Source organism: Camelus bactrianus, chromosome 8 (genome assembly GCF_048773025.1).
Source record: "Camelus bactrianus isolate YW-2024 breed Bactrian camel chromosome 8, ASM4877302v1, whole genome shotgun sequence".
NCBI lineage: Eukaryota > Metazoa > Chordata > Mammalia > Artiodactyla > Camelidae > Camelus > Camelus bactrianus.
The window spans coordinates 19,081,433-19,102,165 of record NC_133546.1 but is presented as its reverse complement, the minus strand read 5'-3'; the positions used below and the strand labels follow the sequence as shown (position 1 = coordinate 19,102,165).

At 37.0% G+C, this 20,733-nt stretch overlaps 1 protein-coding gene across 5 annotated transcripts in view; it reads right to left on the bottom strand.

Moving 5' to 3' along the window:
• Positions 1-12,067, bottom strand: part of PLAGL1 (PLAG1 like zinc finger 1) — a 63,961-nt gene extending 51,894 nt beyond the window's left edge. For 2 of the 5 annotated variants that reach the window (XM_074368231.1, XM_074368233.1), the window contains exons 1-2: positions 11,284-11,620; positions 6,927-6,996 (exon numbers count right to left, since the gene is read on the bottom strand). The gene's annotated coding sequence lies outside the window, so the exon portion shown is untranslated. Of the gene's footprint in view, positions 1-6,926; positions 6,997-11,283; positions 11,624-11,932 lie in introns of those variants that run through there. The other 3 variants (XM_010965669.3, XM_074368235.1, XM_074368232.1) reach the window with 3 other exon arrangements.
• Between the last annotated feature and the right edge of the window lie 8,666 nt (positions 12,068-20,733).

Here is a 20,733-nt window from a genome sequence, read left to right as displayed (position 1 = left end):
TCCCTTGTAATGTAAACTCTGAATTTTAAAAGGGTGAATGAGCCCCCAGAATAAAGACATTTCCCAATGTTCCTTGAAGATAAAAGCTGTCACGTTATTGACTGACAAGGTGTAGGCAATTTATACACAAGTGTTATATGTAAATTCTGGGAATAATCCTTGAAGAAAGAGCATATTATTACTTTCTCCTCCTTCTTGGCTGGAATACCAAAAAGATAGCTAGAGCTTGACTAGCTATTGTCAATCATGAGACAAATAGGATGACCCAGAACCGAGAGGTCAGAAACAGACCTATATATATATATGGATGAACACGTGATCTTCAAGAAGGACACCAATGCCCTTCAAAGGGGGAAAGTAAAGTCTATTCAAAAAGTGATTCCAGAGCAACTTGATTTCTATACCGAAAAAAAGCTGACCCTTCCTTATCTCACATCATACAAAAAATTACTTTGAGATAGATCATAGAATGGATCACAGACCTAAACGTGAACTGGAAAATGAATATCTTTGTGACTAAAGAATAGGCAAAGATTTCTAAAGCAGGACACAAAACAGAGTAACTATTCAAAAAAACTGATAAACTGGATTTGATTAGGAACTGTTCATCAAAAAACATTGAAAGATAAAACAGAAAGTCATAGTCTGAGAAGCTATTTGCAATACACACATCTAACAAAGGATGTGTGTAATTTCTACAAATCAGTAAGATGAAAAACAACCCAATAAAAATGTGCAAAAGACTTGAACAAGTAATACACAAAAAGAGATATCTAACTTCATCTCATCAAATTAGCTGAGACACAACATGAAAAGGTGCTCAACATTATTAATAATGAAGGAAATGCAAATGAAAGCCATGAGAGCATCTCACGTCCACCAGAGGGCTTAAGATGAAAAATAATAACCATATCAAGTGTTGGCGAAAATGTGAAACTACAGCTGTAACTCTTGCTGCTACCAGTAGTGTACATTTATTCACTCACTGTTGGTAAACTGTTGGACAGAATTTACTGAAACTAAATATACGGCTATTCTGTGACTTAATTCTAGTCTTACGTATGTCCCCAACTGAAATACTACAAATGTCCACCAAAACATCTGTGTAAGGCTATTCATAGCAGCTTCACTTACAATAGCCAAAATTAGAACAAACTCATCCATCAATTAGCAGATAAACAAGCTATGGTATACTGATAGAATGGAATGATAATCAGAAAAATATATAATTGAGAAAGAAAGAATAAATTATTTGTACATGCATCAACATTGATAAATTTCAAAAAATTATTCTGAATGAGAGAGGACAGACACAAAGAAGCACATATTACTTGGTTACCCTTAAAGTTCAAGAACAGACAAAACTTATCTACAATTAGAGAAATCAGAAGACTGTTAACTTCCAGGGGAGGCACTGGCCAGGAGGTACATGAAAGAATTTTCTTTCTGGACGGATGTAGATTGTCTTACCTTCATGCAGTGATTATACAGATGATATATCAAACAAACAAACAAACCCACCAAGCTGTTTAAGATTGGCACACTTTATAAGTTTTTCCTCTGTATTTTATACCTCAGCAGACAAAGAAAAAGTACTTCATAAAAGATAAGCGGACTATTTTTGCCTTATCAGTTGCCTAGTAAAGGTTTTTAGGCAAATGCAAAATTTTCTGCTTAAAAATAAAACAAAGACCAAACAAATTGTGCTTAAGTTTCTAACCTTTTCACTTACCCTCAAATAAGCTAACATTAGAATATCAAATCTCATTCATTAGCATCAATAAAACCTTGAAAGGAAAATCCAGAGAAAATAAAAGAGTGTATCAGTTAGTCCACAGAAGCTAGCTTGGTCACTGAAATGAAGACCCCAAGTAGCACATTGGTGATGTAAGTAAAGCAATTTCAGTGGTGTATTTTACCATAAATACATCTGTTTAATAATTTTATTTAACTATTTATTTTTAGTACCAAGGTAGGATGACATAGAAGAAATAGTAAGAGCTTTTAAATCAGACAAACCAGTTTTGCCACTTCCTGACTATACTGGAGTTGGGCAAGTTTCTTAATCTCTTTGATACTTAGCTTCTTCACAATTTAAAACAGAGACAATAATACTTACTTTGCAGAACTGTAGCACACTTTAGTAGGTACTTAAGAGTGGTAGCTATTTAGCAACAGCTCTTTTTATGCAAAGCATCATGGTAGGTACTGGAACCCTATCTCTAAGAACCTGACCAACTGGAAATGACATTCAGATATAAAGATTTGTGATGAAAGGTAAGAATTTAACAAGGGCTATAGATTACAAATTATAGGGTTCCTATCTATAGGATTGTGGAATGAGTATTCTCTGAACAGAACCCAGAAAATTTTTGGAAAATTCACTTAGGAGGAAATGGCATGAAGAAAAAGCATAGCCTCAAAAGCAGGGCAGTGAGTTTGTGTTCTAATGAGCAGTTAAGACCAACTGTGTCTCTGGACTAATTCTGAGGAGGGAGGCTGGTAAAGCAACCTGGGACTAGACAGAGAAACGACCATTGGCAGGTAAGAAGTCAAGGACCTGCTTCCTCAAGTCCTGGGATATCACTGAAGGATTCTTTCCAGGGAAATGTTCCCAGAGGTCATTACACATGATAGGAAGGGAAGGAAAACCTCAGTATGGGGGGAAATAGCATAGAATGATAAGGACCTAATCCAAGATGCTGAGAGGAATGGAAAAAACATACAGGAAAGAATTAGAGTTCAATTTTATCAACTTCTTAAAAAGTAACAGAAAAGTTTCCCTGAGTGATACAAGTAGGCCTGACTTCAACTTTTTAAATGATCCTGACTGTCCCATAAGTTCCCCCAAGAGCAAAAAAATGTATTCCAAACTAGAAAGACATATTGCCTGGCACTGAAAGTGTTCAAGACATATTGTTGGCAAATGAATCTTTTTAACTATTCCAAATATTGAAACCTCCACACTAAAATAATGTTTAGGTAAAACACATAGAAAAGTGGAAATCATTTTTCCTTCCAGCTTAGTGGCCCTTTTTTACAAGATATGCCAAGCTTTTAATTTGTTCAACTCAATACTTAAAAAGATTCATTTTCAAGAGCTATCTCTATCGCTATCTCTACCGAAAGACTCAGCTAGAAATCATTTTAGAAAGTTGGGAATGTTACCACCTCAGTTGCTAAGCTCTTGTGTTATTTATATACATTTTTAAGGGATCTATCATTCATTATGTCCTTTGCTGTGGTAAAAGAACGGCTACTGCATGACTCATGGATAGTACATGAAAAAGAATGAAAGAGTAAATTAAATCCAGATCATATGTGTAAGCTTTATCCAAGACTACAGGGTGACTTCATAATTAATCTGTATAATTATACAAATAATTAAAATTAAAATAACTTACCACATTAAGAAATAAAGGAAAAAATGAGTACTTCCTAGGGACTAAGCATAACTCTTAGCCCTTTCTATGCATCAGCTCTCTTAATCTTCTCAACCACCTTCTATGGTAGACACTGTTATCTAATTTTATAGATGAGAAAATTAAAATATAGTGAAGTTAAGTAACTGCCCAGTATTATACTGTACAGCAAGGAAGGGGCAGAACTAGGAACTGAACTCAGGCAGGCTGGCTCCAGAGTCAGAGAATTCCAATTAATAAATGTGGAAAGAATAAAAGAAATAGAAAATAATTTGGAATACCACAGTAATAATTGCTTCAGGCAAGATCAGTTGAACACTAAAATTAGTGGGCAAAACATTAAGGAGAAATAGGACATTTTCACAACCTCAAAATAAATCCCTCAAAATATTTATTAATTATTGTGGTAGTTTTAATATATATTCATAAATCACTTGATACTTTCCCCTGTCCTCCCCTTGAGAGTAGACTTGCTTCTAACAAATAGAGTGCAGAAAATAAGAAGCAGAAATGTTACAATGGAGAAGCCTGGCAGACACAATCTAAACCATGTAATCAAGGTTAACATGTTGATGTGGCTATCATGTGCCCCCAGATATGATGCAATAACATCTCTGTGATATTCTTTCCTTAAAGTCCATAACCTTAGTCTTACTGTGAGAAAACATCAAAGAAACCCAAATTGAGGGACATTGTACAAAATACATGACCAGTATTCTTCAAAAGTGGCAACATAATGAAAAACAAGAGGCTACAACACTGTCATGGATTAGAACAGATGAGGGAGACATGACAACTAAATGGAATGTGGCATATGAATTATATCCTGGAACAAAAAAAGAACACTGGTGAAAAAACTGGGAAAATCTGAATAAAGTCTATAGTTTTGTTAATAATATTACACCATTGTTAATTTCTTAATTTGGGCAAATGTATTATGGTTATGTAAGATGCTAAAATTAGAGGAAGCCAGGTGAAATAAATACAGGAACTCTAAACTACCTTTGCAACTCTTCCGTAAACCTAAAATTATTTCATAAGAAAAAGTTTTTAAAAATTTTACACACATCTTTGAAAATAAATTTCAGTAAACTAGAAATAGAGGAAAATATTCTCAACCTTGTAAAAAGCATCTACAAAAAAAAAAAGTACAGTAAACAACATCCTTTAAAGTGAGATAGTATCCCTTAGGATTAAGAAAAGCAAGGATGTCCATTTTAACACTTCTGTTAAATATTGTGCCAATGTTTCCAGCCAGTGCAATAAGGCAAGAAAAAAAAGGAATAGAGTTTAGAAAGATAAAGTTAATCTTTTTTTTTAAACAGATGACATGATTGTGCATTTAGAAAATCTGCAATACTGAAAACTACCAGAACTGAAAAGTGAATTTAGCAAGGTTACTTAAATACAAGCTCAATATACAAAAATTAATTGTATTTCTGTATACTAGCAAGATGGCTGGAAAATAAAATTGAAAAGATACTATTTACAGTAGCATCAAAAAAAAAATCAAATGGCTAAGAAATAAACTTAGAGTGTAAGTCTTCCACACTGAAAAACATAAAACAATGCTAAGAATAACAGAAAAAGAATTTAGTCAATTAAGAGATATATCGTGTTAATAAATTGGAAGATTCTATTAAGATGTCCATTCTCCTAAAATTGTTCTGCAAAGTCAATACAATCTCAAAAGTCTGGTAGACTTTTTTAAAAAAAATAGATGTTGAGCAGCTCATTCTAAAATGTACATGGAAATGCAAAGCACTTAAATAGCTAAAACAATCCTTAAGAAGAACAAAATTAGAGGATTTACACTACTGTATGTTAAGGCTTAATACAAACTACAATAATTTAAAAAGTACAGTATTGATGAAAGAACTGATAGGCAAAGTGGAACAAGTAAGAGTACAGTCCAGAACAGACCCAAATATATGATCATTTCTAAAAAAGGTCCCACTGAAATTCAATGGAAAAAGCAGAGTCTTTTCAATAACTGTGTAGAGTAGCTGAATGACCATGTGGAAAATAAATATTGACCCCCTACCTCACAAAATCAAATGTAGATAAATCAAAGACCCAACTGTGAAGAGTAAAACTATAAAGCCTCTGAAGGAAAAACAAAAAAAAAAAAGCCAAAAGCAAATGTCTTTCGGACCTTGATGGGGGACAACAATGAGGATGGAAGAGAAGTCTGTGAACAGGGTACAAAATGCACTAACCTTCTGATCCCTTTAAAAAACAAACAAACAAATAAAAACACTGATAGATGGGACTTCATAAAAGTAAATCTGCTTATCCAAAGGCACCATTAAGGGAATAAGTAGGCAAATTCAGACAAGTAGAAAATATCTGTAAACATGTACCTGATAAAGGTTTCCTAATCCAAATACATAAGGAACTAAAAATTACTAACAAAAAAATAATCTAATTTTTAAAAGTGGGCAAAAGATTTAAACAGGCACTTCACAAAAGAAATCTGAATGGCTAACAAAGATATAAAAGGATATTTAACATTATTAATATTCATGGGAATGTAACCAACTTACCCAAAGACTATTAATTCAGCTTCTTGATATATATCCAAGAGACATGAGTATGTATGTATGTATGTATGTGTATGTGTGTGTATGTATATATGTGTGTGTGCATATATATATATATATTCACCAATGACAGTTTCAAGAACATCTACAGCAATTTTATTTATAATGGCAAACCCTGAAAACAACTCCTATACTCATCAACAAGAAAAAAGGTAAATAAAATTGTACTATATCCTTATAATATAGAAGAAACATCACCAAACTTTTTCTGTAAAGTGTCATACAGTAACTCCCTAACTCTGCAGAATGGACATAGCTATAACCAATAAAATTTTATATATGAAAATATGTTATGGTCTGGAATTGGCCCATAGGTCTTAGTTTGTCATCCCTTTGCAACTCATACGTGCAGCGTGGATGAATCTCAAAAATATCCTGCAAACAAAAGAAAATCCACATAAAAAGAATAAACTATATGATTCCATTTATATGAAGTTCAAGAACCCTTGAAAATAATCCATGGTGATAGAAGTGAGGAGAATGGCAGACTGGAAGAGAGGAGTGGCTCTATTGATAGAAAGGGACAGGAAGGAACTTCTACAGGGATGAAAATGCTTGTATCTCTATCTGGGTGGTGATCATACAGGCATATACATATGTCAATTTCATCAAGCCATACACTTTATTCTTGTGTTTTTATTGTATGTAAATTATAGTCCAATTTGGAGAAGAAACAAAAATTAGACAAAGATCAGAATACAGATTTGAAGAAATTATCTAGAATTCAACATGGACAGAAGTATCTATAATATATAAAAGTTAGATTAAAAGACATGGACAATAGAATGAGAAAGTCTAACAGAAGTCGAATTAGAGATCTTGAAAGAATGGGGAAAACAGAGGAAAAGCAACACTGAAAGAGATAAAAGATAAAACTTTTGAGAACTGATATAAAACAAACCTTAGGGACAGGAACACAGTAAATCCAGGATAAATGAAATGTCCACACCTAGACACGCTGTGTCGTAAAACTGTAGAAAACAAAAGAAAAGATCTTAAAACCAGGCAAAAAAAAAAAAAAAAAAAAGACAAATTGCCAGCAAATAACAGTTATTTGAACTAACTGTAACACTGAAAGTAGAAGTCAATGAAATGACACCTCCAAAGCAAACTGTCGACCTGGAATTGTAAGTCTAACAAAACCATCATTCAAAAATGAATGCAAAATAAAGACATTTTTCAGATGAAGTTTGCCATCAACAGTCCCTTAATAAACAAGCTTCTAAAATATATATCTGAGGAAGAAAAAAAGAAAAATCTGAGACGCAAGAAGGAATGACAAAGAATTCATGAAAAGAAAACACAGTGATGTCAAATTTACAGGAGAAAAAAAATCAAGATGGAACTAAACTCTGGAAGACAACAGCATTTAAGCCAGCTGATTTATGAGTGTCAAGGTTTTTTGAATTATTCTCAAGAAGAACAGAATCAATAAACTTTAAGTTGGTACAATAAATTTTAAAGGAAACAAAATATATAATTTTCATCCTAGTCAAAAGGGAGGAAAATGGAGTAAGAAAAAAATCCAAAAGGTGGCAGAGAAATAAAAAAGACAGGATAAAAACAACCGTAAAATATAATGCTAACTTTAATCCTAAATATGTCAGTAATTATATTAAACTTAATTGGACTGAGAGTTCCAGTTAAAAGACAGATTGTCAGAGTGGGTAAGAAAAAACTATCAGGTTTTACCTATTTGAAAGAGATATTCTAAGCAAATGCTAACTAAGAGAAAGGTGTGGCTAGAGCATTAGAAAACAAAATGGATCTTAAGGTAACAGGCATTTGGACGAGGAGGCATAGACCGTCACTATATAGAATGACAAAAGGTCCACTTCACACAGGAGAGCAATTTCAAACTTGTAGGTACTTTCAACTTTTATAACGCAAAATTGACAGAATTATAAGAAGAAATTGAGAAAATTATTTTATATGATATTTTTATTATACCAATCTCAGTAATTGAGAAATCAAACAAACCAAAAAATTAGTAAGGTGAAAAAAATTCTGAAACCCACAATTTTTATGCTTGTTCTGAGACATATATATATATATATATATTTATTTTTATACCTACCTTGTCCCAAAAGTCTGTGAATACATATTCTTCTCAGTCATTCAAGGAACAGTTGAAAAACTATGAGGCCATAAAGCAATTCTTAAATTTCAAAGAATCGGTAGCATAGAACTCTCATTTGCTGACTACAGTGTAAGTTTAAAAATCAATAACAAAAGGATAACTCACAAAAGCTTTCACATTTGGAACTAGAAAATATTCCTAAAACTCTCATAGGAAAAGAAAAAAAGTATCAAATGAAGCAAAATTTTAACTCTTAGAACTGAAAAATATACTACATATACAACAAAAGTAAATAAAAATCTGTAGTATTTGTGGAGGGAGACAAATCAATGATCAGAGTAAAGAGTCCAGAAATGAACCAAAGCATTTCTGGGAATATGTTTATGACGGAGGTGGCAATGTAAAGCACTGGTACTAGGACAATTACCACTCCACATGGGAAAAAGATAACAAATTAACCTTCACCTCAATATAAAATATGTACAACTTATATTTACATATACATGTCAGGCAAATTGAAGAAATAAATGTAAAAATGCGAACTTTAAAACTTTTAGAAAAAAATTTCAAAATATATTTCCTTAATGGTAAAGAAGATCTTAAGACACAAGAGCACAAAGAAAAAATTGCCTGCAGTTTATATAACCAACAAAGGATTTGTATCTCAAACAGTGTATTCCGATAGAAATTTCTGCCCAGATGGAAATGTTCTGTTTTACAATACAGCATAATTTACAATAATATAGCATCATAAAATAAAATAGCCACTAGCCACATGCAGCTACTGAGCACTTGAAATGTGGCCTACAGTGACTGAGGAACTGAAATTGTTGAAGTAAATATAAGCATGTTAGCATTTTAAACTCCTTCATGAAGGTGTGTTATGTCTTTATATAGTTTTCAGTATTTAATTTTTCATAAAGAATCTGATTTTAGCTTATCTTACTACATACAATATAATATCCATTTTGTAAAAAATAAGTAAAAGCCGCTTTTAAAAAAAGCTCATACACCAAAATGTGTATAGTATCATCTGTGATTTTAATTTTCTTCTAAATATTAAAATTAATATTTAAGATGTAAAACATAGGAAGAATTTAATGAACACAGATGTATTCACAACAGAATTTATGAAATAAAACATTACTGATACTGTTTACGTTCCCTAGGTACCGTTCCCTGATCACGACTTTTCTTTTTTTTTTGAAGAGTAGCTGGGAAATGTGAATAGACTAGAGCCCTGGCTTTAGGTGTCTTCATTTTTGTGATGCCCATATTTTAATATACTTTGGGGGAAACTTAATATACAGACATTATATGTAGCACTTAACAAAGAGTTATAAAGCAAACACCCATGTAACCACTGTCCAGGTCAGGAGATAAAGCATTTCCAGCATCCCCCAAAAAACTCAGTGTGTCTCCTCACATTCATGATCCCCCTCTTCTTCCCCAGGAGATGACCACTAATTTGATTTTTATAGTGTTAATTTCTTTACAATTTTTCTTTACTATTTTTCATGCCTATGTATGCACCCCTAAACCACAACTTTATTTCACCAGGGTCTGAATTTCACATAGATGATATCATACAGTCTTCTTCAGCAACTTGTTTTTTTCTTTTTTCTTTTTTTTGTTTTTGGCTCAATATTATTGAGACGCATTTGTGTTAAAACACAAAGCTACTTCATTCACCACTGTCCTGGGTGGGTTCCATTTCATGACTGGAGTATAATTTACCTTCCTCCTTCAGATGGACATAAAGGTTGCTTCCAGCTTTGGGGTTTTACAAATAACACTATATTAAACCTTCCTGTACACGTCTACTTGTGTATATGTATGAAAATTTATCTAGGGCAGTGGCTTTCAAACTTTTTTGACCATGACTCATACTAAGGAATGACGTTTTACATCATGACACACATCTGTGTGTGTATAACACTGAAAGGAAAAAAAAAAGTTTCATGAAGCAAATACCCTATGACCTGAGACACATTCTGTTATTTTCTATTCTGTCAGTTCGTGTTTTACAAATTCTGATCATTATCCACTTAACTGATTTCACGACCCACTACAAATGGGCTTCATTCACGCTTTGAAAAACATCACTCTACAGGATAAATACCTAAAACTGCTAGGACTTGGCAGCGCGGACATCGGATGTTGTCAACGTCTCTAGATCCTTAACTTTTTAAAGTAAATGTTCTTATCTAATTTCCCACTCTATAATTTTACAGCTAAAACTGTGAAACATCAGATCGTTTTATCTTTTTGTTTGGTCGTTAAACAGTATTAATCACTTACCATGTGCCAAGTATCCACCGGGCTCAGACCGAGACTGATGGGTTAATACACGCTGGGGGGGGGGGGGGGACATAAGGAACCAGGACCTCAGTGAGGCCCCAGAAAGCTCACAGGAGGGGCCTCCGATCCTGCCTGGGGAGGGAGGGGTTAGAGAAGGATTCCTGGAAGAAGGAGGACCTAAGCTGAGTGTTTCTATTTTTAATTTTTATTGGTTTCCTAAAACATAAAAGTCACATATTTGTTGGGGGGGAAAAGTCAAAATTATAGGAGTTTTATTTATTAAGAAGTAAAAATCCCCAGCACTGTCCTTAAAGTTTGATGCTGAGACTAAGTAACTAGAGTTGCATTATCGGTTATCCTAATCTAGCAAATGTTTAAGAGCCCACATTTTAAAATAGTTTTAAAAGTATACCTGATAGGGTCCATAATACTAAAGCACAAAACTAATCATTTTCCATAATGAATGTAAACGCAAACATTTTATGTTTAGTCACATTACTACTTTTAACAGACTTTTTTTTTTTCCTGGCCCTTTGGGCAAGGTTAGAGTGCCAGGTTTCAAAAATCGAGTCTATTTACCGCATACCAAATACACGCGAATGCTTCAAAAAGTGGCACTAAAAACGACCGGGCGAAAGAATCTGTTGTTCGAGCCGACTTGGCTTGCCCGGTGACAATTTGTCAGAGTTTCACACTTCGTCCCGAGGAGCCCCGGACCCCGTCACGTACGCGGCGCGTCGGCACCGGCACACCCTCCCGAGCGCGGCACGGAGCCCAGCACGGTCCTCGCTCCGCGGCAACGCGGCCGCCCTGCCGCCCCCAGGCCCGCCGCGGCCCCACGGCCTCCGAGTCCGGCCGCCAGCACCCCACCACCTACCCTGTGGGGTCCGGAGCCCCCCGGAACTCAGGCGCGGCAGCTCGGGCGCGCCGCCTCCGCGGCCATGACGGCGACCCGGGGAAGCGCCCCGCGCGCCAAGGCCCGCGGTCCTCCGGGCTGGGAGGAGAGCCGCCCCGTCCGTCCGTCCGTCCGTCCTCCAGAAGAGTGAGGCCAGAATCCGCCCCAGACGTGTCTAAATCAAGGCTCGGGGCGGTCCCGACGGGCTGAATGACAAATGGCAGATGCCGTGGGCTTTGCCGCCCTCGGCAGCCGCGAGGATGGCTGCGCCGAGGAGGCCGCGCACAGGCGGAGCCCGGGAGCCGGAACGGCGCGTCCGCGAGGAGGGCGCTGGGGCCCCTGGCGGGGGCGTCACGTGGCAGGAGGAGGCCCCGCTGGGGAGCCAGGGGGTCGGCGGCCTGGGCGGAGGAAGAGGACAGGCGCCCAGACGCCTGGCCGATTGAGTCATCCGTGTGGGCTAAGCCAAGGTCGCCCAGGTGCAGAGCTGGCGCAGGTAGACCCGAACCAGCCCGAAGCCCCGTACCATATCGGGGACTGTTCACTGAAGTCACCACCAGGATGAACCGCCCTGAGCCAAATCATAAATGAGAAACACGACAGATGCTAGAACACTGCAATAGGCCAAACTTACCTCCTATTCGTGCCGCGTGGAAATCATGGCAGCCTAACTGTGCCCACTGACTGTGAGCCAGGCACTGTTGTAAGCACTTCACAGGTAAATAAACGTAATCCTCACGACCCCCTGGTGAGAAACACTCCTCCTCCCGGTCTTACAGATGGAGAGACTAAGGCACAGAAAGATCAGACGGAAATAATTTTACAATTATGTACTCATACTGTGTATGCTTTAAGGAATTTTAAAATGGTCTTCGGATTTAAGAAAAAGAAACAAATAAATCTCGAGCTTTCTTCCCTACAAGATACACATCCCTAAAAGAGGCCTATAAGCGTTAAGTGAAAAGACTTAGAAAGGCATAAGGAATTCACCACGTATTTCAGACAGTCTCGTAGCTCTGAAATAGGACGTTAGCAGAATCTTACACTTGTATTCATCTTCACTGCAACCTCCCGATTTCCATTGCTTATGTTACTTTTGGCTTACCGGCACTTAGCACGTTTTAAACAGCTCTACCACCTTATTCTCCCAGATGTTCAGTCTCAATTCTATATCTTTAAATGAATTCAGTGTTCATCATAACGTATCAGTTCCTGAATTTTTTTTTTTAATTTCTTGATGGACTGTTCTCTTTTTCAAGTCATTTTCTTAAGGAGGGCTTAGAGAGTACCTTAATGTTTTATCTGCTTTTTATCTTAACACATTAAAAAAAAAAACTGAGGGGGGCGGCAAATGTTTTGGATTCACTTCTTCCTTCAAAACCTAACCAAAATAGAAGGCAATTGCTTTACTGATTTTTGACATCATAGATTTCTGTGGAGAGAACTGAATCCTATGTGATTTTTCACTGGTAGATGATTTGAATTTCCTGCTTGGATGCTTGAGAATTCTTTACCATTAAAGTATCCTGTATATCCTTAACTGGGCTATGTCTCAGTGTCAACTATTCTATATCATTTTTTCCCCAGTATATAGTATGATCTTTCAACTTATGGATTCCATCCTTCTTAGTATAGTGTCCCATTCATAATATATATATCTGAATAAGTTTCTTTCATTGGTTGGATTTTCTACTGCAGAGTCACCAGTTATTCTTATATTTGGTATTTTTTTCCATATTCATCTTCTTTTGCTTTGCATTCACTCTGATTCTCTAACAAAATCTGTTCATTACTTTTTCTAGCTTATTGGATTTTAAAATCATGTTCTTTTGAAAATAGATTTTCTTAACTACTGCAATTTCCCTTTTCATCACATTCTCATCTTATATTGTCCTTAGGTTGTTTTATAGAAATCTTTGTTTTTTTCTGTTTATTTAAACACATATAAGGAATATAAATTTCTGTTCCTTGGTTAGGTTTTCTTCCAGACTTAGTTCTTCATCTGTCTTCTGTGTGCTATTTTCTTTGCTTCCCATGCCCATCTCCCGTTATAACATGTTTACATAACAGCCATGTCGTATCTTTTATCTTGCTTATCCTTAAAAGTTAACAACAGACCTCACATTTGCACTAACATACTGAAAGTGCACTCCCGGTGCACTTTCCTCTTCCTCTGAAATGTGTCTGTCTTCTCTACCCTGAGCTTCAGTTTTAGGGCTGTTATTTCTACCTACATTTTCTGTGACCTGAGGGTTTGGGGAGGCAGGGGGTAGTGATGGGGGACTGCGGAACTCAGATTGAGGCTGAGTATAGAGCTTGCTGGGGGAAGTCAATCATCACTTCTGAGGTTCCTTTAACCCAGCCCACTATCAAGCCAGCCAAGGGAATATCCCATGTCAATAAGCTTCAGTTCATTTGCCCCGTTCAGCACAGTACTCCTGCTTCGGGCAAGATCCAGCAATGGTATGTAAAGATTCCCTGATGTTTCGAGGGATGCTGCTGACTTCTTTCCCAATTCGAAGATGTCTGTGAAAACTCGCAGGATTTGGTCTGACCATCTTTTTCTTCACTGTGTCTTGCCGGTGGGTGGAGAGTTGTAGAGACACAACACATCAGCAGAATCTTTGGTATCTTTGCTTTGCCATCACATCTCACATTTTACATCATAAGGTTGTACTTTCTTTCTTTGGTTACAGTAGGTGAAGTTTCTTTTCTGTTTTCTTTGCCTGGTTTAAAGTTTTAATTTTGATTTCTTTAGTGCTTCTTTGTGCCGTCTTTATGCATAAGTCAGTCAATCAGGCTGTCTCTCTCGTTGGTAATGAATTACATGAAAAACCTTTCTTGTCTTTAGGTTATTTCCACAAACCTCCCTTTGAACATGAATATTTTGACTCAGCAACTGTGATACCCACCTATTCTCTAGGCCTTCCCTCAATGACACATGCCTTGGCATTACAATGTGCCCCAACAAAGGTTCTAGAGCAGAAGTTGCAAACTCAAATCTCTATGGAGTTTGAAACATAGAACGGGATTATGGTAAAGTGAAAAGAACGTTCCTTGTGGGAGGGGCAAACGCTGTCCAGCTCAGGGCAGTGTCACCAAATGTATATTTTTCAGGACAAGCATGATATATAGTGTTTCAGTATAAAATTCCTTAATTTTGGAAGCACTATGGAAGCCAAGTGAAGCATCTCTCAAGGCAGAAGTGGACCCATACATTACTAGTATGGTCGCTGTTACAAAGAACCACTCAGGATAAATTTCATGATCACTGTTTTTCTTTTCTAAGCATTTTGAGATATAGTTTTGTTCTCCAAACTCTTCAATGACTTCTTTAAATGTCTTCAGCAAATATAAAATAAGAAGATCTCTGCTGACATGTTTACACTTTGAAACATGTCAGGACCCAACACTTTCACAAAAAGGTGTTACTGAGGTAACAACTTCAATCACGCTAAAATTAATACCATGTGAGCAGACATTCTATATAGATTATAACCACATTAACAAAATAGCAGGAAAAAATATTTTCCAACTGATGCATGAAAAAGCATTTGATAAAATCCAATATCAATTCTTGGAAAAAAAAACACTTAGGAAAATAATAGAACCGTCTCTTGGATTGATGTATTTGTTTCCTATGGCTGCTATAATAAATTGCCACAAATTTGTGGCTAAAACGAGAAGCGTATTTTCTCACAGTCCTGGAGGCCAGAAGTCCGAAATCAAGGTGTCAGCAAGGCTTCACTCCCTCTAGTGGTTCTCGAGGTGAATCCTTCCTCGCCTTTTCCAGTTGTAGGTGGCTGGTGGCATTCTTTGGCTCCTTGGCTTCCTTGGCTTCTGGCCACATCACTTTAATCTCTGCCTCTATTTTCACATCGCCTTCTCCTTTGTGTGTGTCGTGTGTTTTGTCCCTTGTGTGTCTGTCTTATAAGGATATCTATCATTGGATTTAGGATGCACCTGAATAACTCAGGATGATCGCTCTGCATCTCAAGATCTTTAAGTTAATCACATCAGCAAAGATTTTTTTTTTCAGGTAAGGTAATATTCACAGTTTCGGGGATTAGCATATGGACATACCTTTGGGGGATCTATCTTTCAATACTCCTATAACAGGCAAAATCCCATGCAACTTTGTTGTAGAAGTTGACAAGCTGATTTTAAACTTTATATGGAAATGAAAAGCACCTAGAAGACTGAAATGAAAAGGAGGAACACAGTTGGAAGACTTACACTACCTGATTTTAAGGCCTGCTGCAAAGCTACAATAATCAAGTCTGGACAGTACTGGCATAAGGATAAATGGAACAGCACATTGAGTCCATAAATAGACCCACACATATGCTCTACTGATTTTGGACAAAGATACAGCATAATTCCATTGGAAAAAGATAAATGGTATGGGAACTTGTTATCTGTATGGAGAAAACAAACTTATACTTACACTTAACATCACACACAATAATTAAATTAGATCACAGACCTAAAAAAAAAAAGCAGGAACTATAGAACTTCTAGAACTACCCTGTCCAATATCGTAGCCACTAGGCATACTGTTGAGCATCTGAAATGTGGCAAGTCCAAACTTAAACGTGCTATAGGGACAAACTACACTCCAGTTTTTGAAGTCTTAGGATAAAAAAGAATGTAAAATATTTCATTAATAATTTTTATATTGATTACATGTTGAAATAATAGTATTTTGGATATATTGGTTTCAGTAGAATATATGATGTAAATTAACTCCAATTGTTTTTTTCATTTTTAATGTGGCTACTAGAAAACTTAAAGTTACATATGTGCTCACATCATATTTCTGTTTGACAGCACTGTTTCAGAAAACTCGGGAACAGGCAAAGATTGGGCACAAAAAGCAATGACTGTACAAGAATAAATTGCTAATTGGATTATACCAAAACCAAAACCTCTGTTCTTCAAAAGGAAGTATTAAGGAATTGAAAAGTCAAGCCACAGATGGGAGAAAAATATTCATAATGCATACATCTGACATACAACTTGTATCAGAGTATTTGAAGAACTCATACAAATCAATAACACAATAAGTGATGCAATAAAAAATGGCCAAAGACTTGAAAAGACACCTCACCAAAGACATATGAATGGCCAATAAGCACATTTCCTCAATGGTTACCACAAATTACAATCGCAGTGAAATACCACCTTATACCAACCGGAATGGCTAAATTTTAAAAGACTGACAATACCAACAGTACCTTGTTGCCAACAAGGTGGGAAAACCAGAACTCTCATGCCTTGTTGGTGGGAACATAAAATAGTGCAACCACACTGGAAAACTGGGAGTTTCTTATGATGTTAAACATACACATACTATGTGACCCACTCCTAGGTATTTATCAACGACAATAACGCGTCTACACAAAGACTTATACACAAACACTCATATTAGCCACAAACTGAAAATAACCCCAACGTCAGTAGTAAAATGAGCAAACTGATGATCATCTCATAGACAAATCTGAAAAACATGCTGAGTAAAAGAAGACATATGTACTGTGTGATTTCAAAATTTTAAGAGGGATAAAATCTAATCTGTGGTGACAAAAGGCAGATCAATGTTTTCCCGGGGTGGATGGAGGGAGAGCATGAGGAAACTTTGTTGGGTAATGGAAATGTTCTATATCTTGATGAGTGAGAAGATTACATGGATCTATATATAAGTCATACCTCACAGATTGATATGCTTAAAATAAGGGCATTTTGTTATATGTATATTAAAATTCCATTAAGTTTATTAAAATTTTCTATTCTTCCTTATGTGGAACGGGGAGAAAACTTATAGGAGACTGTTTTTCTTTTCATCCACAGCAGTTTGAATTAGGAATTACCTTCTGCTTTTGTTGACTTTTTCATTAGTACTCCCTTGTACCTTATCAATTCATTTTCTCACCTGGGAGGATTTAGGCGGCAGAGATGAAACTCAAACCCTCTGACTCCTAATCTTGTGTTCTTTCATTACAGTCTGCGTTATGCTTAACAGATTTAAACCATAACAACTTTATCTCCTAGTAAATTCAACTCAACAAATATTCAATAGGTGCCTAGATTTAATTTTCTTTAACTGAAACATAACACTTTCAAATCCATATAAACACATAGTTCTTCTGAGGCCCATGGCTTCTGGCTAATCTATCTCTCACTGGCCATATGCTAGCTTCTCTCAACTTTCACTTCACTTCTCCTTTTTGAGAGACTGCAATTCTTGGCTTACAGGATTCTTCCTCCCTTCCCTACTCTTGTCACTAGCTGCAATGACTTCTGCATCCAGGTATCACTTCCTCAAACAGCCCTCCATGAGAACAGCTTTTTATATTTCCCAAAGCAACCCTGACTAATGTCCATTTGTTTCTTCAACTGATATTTGGTGAACACAGGAAGCTCACAAGGCAATGTTGGACATAGTAGACTATTTTTTTCACTCTATGTGGCAAAGATTTTCTGTTACAAGCATGTTGGAAAGTGTAACAAAATGATAGTGTAGCTTAGCCATATACCAAGGATCAAGATGGTACGTGAGATGGAAGAACATGGCCACTTGTGGCTCTCAAAGTCCATAAGGATGGCCTACTGATTTAAGCAGCTATTTATAATAAAATGTACTGATATGATTCAAATTATACAAAATGTAGATATGAATTTTAAGTTTTAAGTAGGAAGATTCACTGTCTAGCTTGAAATGAAAACACCACAGCAAAAGTGAAAAAAAAAAACACCCCGAACTTTCACTTTTTATTAATAAGCAACCAGAACCAGTCAGAAGTGATTTAAAATAGAATCAATGACATCAATTTTCATTCCTGTTTCACGTGGCATGAAAAAAAAACCAAGCTGACAATGATTGACCAAACACTGGCCTTTGGAGCGAAGGAATAAAAGCAGTACACAAATGCTAAATATTGATAGTTATTCTGTTTTTCTCTCTACTGTAATTAAAATTTGATCACAAAATTCAACAGCAATAAGCAAGACAGTACAAGAAATAGGGAAGGTGGTAGAGCTTTTCATAATTTAGGAATACTAGCCACTCATTTTAAAGTAAAAGGATATGGGAGGCTGACTGTATCTATTATCTTATCTCACTTTCAGACCTCCACCAAAACAAGGATATCAGAGGAGAAACATGAGCAGTCTTGGAGAGAGTTCAGTGGATTTTGAAAGACGAAAACTGCAGTAACTGACACAGGAGTAGAGGAGAGCCCACCCAGAGTAGAGGAGAGCCCACTCAGCGGCACCACAGAGTAAGAAGTCGAGGGATGAAGCTATCAGGAAAGCACTGGTTGAAAATTTTTATTTTGCCTACAGAGCAATTGGGTGACCAGGTCCCTCCTGGTACCCAGGGTAGTCAGGTAAACACACCTCCTCTGCCCCAGAGGAAACCAGAGAGCTGTTATCTGGAAAAACTGAACTGAGAAAGGTGCAGGCTCAGAGATGCATAAAGGAAGAGGATTAAAACGGGAGACTTACCGAACATCTGAAGGCTGAACTAGGGGACTGTATAATATTTTGCTTTAAATCTATCATACACTTTTTTAAAAAACTAAAAAAAAAAATTAAAAATTAAAATAACAGTGAATTACCTTACACTAATTGCATTACTGCTTCATCCTGTTCTTCATTGTTCATCTTATTTAAAGTTTTCCTTTCCTTTTTGGAGTTAGGCTGATGGCTGAGAATAAATTTTACACGTTTTTAGATGGTTGGGGAAAAAAACAAGAGTATCTGGTGATATGTGAAAATTATATGAAATAAATGTCAGGGGCCACAAATAGTTTTATGAGGACGGAGCCACTCTCACTCATTTATGTATTGCAGGGCTGCTTTCATGCTACAAGGGCAGGGATCTGTATGGCCCACAAAGCTGAAAATATTTACTAGCCAGTTTACAGGGAAAGGGCCGACCTGCGCCCTCCAGGTCCAGGCACAGTCCTGACATCAGCCCAAACCTCCTTGTCTCATTTCTTTCCACCCTTTGCCCTCTAACATTCAAGCACCCTGCAGGGTACTCTCATCCCAGGACTACTGTGAACTTTCCCCTCTCCTCCTACTCTCTGTTCCTATGGCTGTGTGTCCTACCGCCGGTTCCCTGTGCCTTCGGGTCGTCCCCACAGCAACGAGGCCGTGCTTCCCGCTTTTCTTCTTCAAAGCTCTCTGTAGCTCTTCACCTTTGCTCAGAAGCCTGGCTCTCCTCAGAAGATACTGTACATCTGAGGGCCTCTTGGTTGGAGGCGGTGCAATCATCAATGCCCACCCAGCACTGGGAGAGGTTAAAAAGACAGCATTCTTCTTACCCCCTCTATCTCCACTTCTGAGTCCTTGCTCCTTCACTTCCATATCAAAGCAGGTCCTTTTGGGCCCATGATATCTGGCTCCTGCACTCTCTTCCCACCCCTGTCACTAGACTCATTATAGGTCTTGCACATGGAGGGCTTTGGCACTTGGCTTATAAAATTCCTCCTCTAGTTGCCCCATTATCATATATTCAGTGCCCTCGCCTTAGAATTGCTTTGCTTGTTCTTAATGGAAAAAAACCTCTGCACTCAAGCAACCCTCTGAATCCTTGGCAACCTTCTAGACTTCAACAGCCTGGAACAGCTCCACCCTACAAACCTTAAACTCCAGAATCCCCACCTCTGACCATAACTTCCTTGCCCTCGCAGGTCTCTTACTCTCTTACTCCCAGGATATTTACTCTGCAGCGACAAACACCTCCCCCTTCATCTGGTTTCAGTTTCTTCCCAAGCCAGCCTAGACTTCACAGCTCGCTCACCACCGTCTTCATCTTAACATCCTATCTTTGCATTGAACCAAACTCCAAAGCTCCAGCCCAGCCAACGAATAAGCATAGAAGGAATAATTAAGAAAAGTTGTATTTTATAACCATCATAATAATTGACACATGCAAGAATCACTAAAGGATGCTGAAACTTCTGGGTGAAAATTGCTGAATAGGATATTTACATAGTCTGCATAGTTTCCAAGCACCTATCTTCCCACAAATTACTTACTAATTTAAAAGGTAAAAACAGTAACTTTACAGTGAAGAACCTTTCCAGATACCACCTCAACCAAGTTATCAAACTTAGTATCACCAATAATGGAACAAATTGAGTATGCCTCTTGATGCAATATACGGATAAAAATACAACATCACTAATGTAAGATTCCTGCTAAAAACACAAAATCCAGGTTTTACAATGAGGCAACAGAAAAATCAAAATTTATGGATATTAAAAAAATGACTAGACTGTATGCTTCAAAAACACCAGTGTTGTGAAAAACAAAAAGGGCTTAAAAAACTCTTCCAGATTAAATGAGATGAAAAACACTACACTGAATGCAATGCTTGATTCTAAAAATCCTGGATTTTAAGCTTAAAGACATTTGGAGAAACTT